This window comes from Plasmopara halstedii, assembly GCF_900000015.1.
Source record: "Plasmopara halstedii genome assembly, contig: Scaffold_650, whole genome shotgun sequence".
Classification (NCBI taxonomy): Eukaryota; Oomycota; class Peronosporomycetes; order Peronosporales; family Peronosporaceae; genus Plasmopara; species Plasmopara halstedii.
In genome coordinates this window covers 899328-899718 of record NW_020187567.1, presented here as the reverse complement: position 1 = coordinate 899718, position 391 = coordinate 899328, and positions in this window count along the sequence as shown.

Here is a 391-nt window from a genome sequence, read left to right as displayed (position 1 = left end):
TGCCTCGCCTTGAGGACTACCGCTCTCTGTCGGAGCGACTCCTAGCCGTGAAGCAGGCAAATACATCACTGCAGGCAACGGTGGAGCGATATTCTCCATTGGAGATGGAGGTTGTTGCACTCTGTGCTCAGAACCAGTTGCTGGTTCAATTTCTGGGTGGCCGAGGGACCGTGGGATCCGCTCCGGCGCCAACGATCCCGCGTTCACTTACGCCGGATCCCGGTACGGCTTGAGCTAGCCCACGTAGAACACCGGATGAGTGCGCATCTGTTTCGGAAGGTTCAGCGTATACGCTAGGCCCCGCTTGGTCACAACCTTAAACGGTCCAATAAAATGTGGGTGAAGCTTCGTCAGGAAGATAGCAGAGGATGCATGTGTAAAAAGGTTTTTG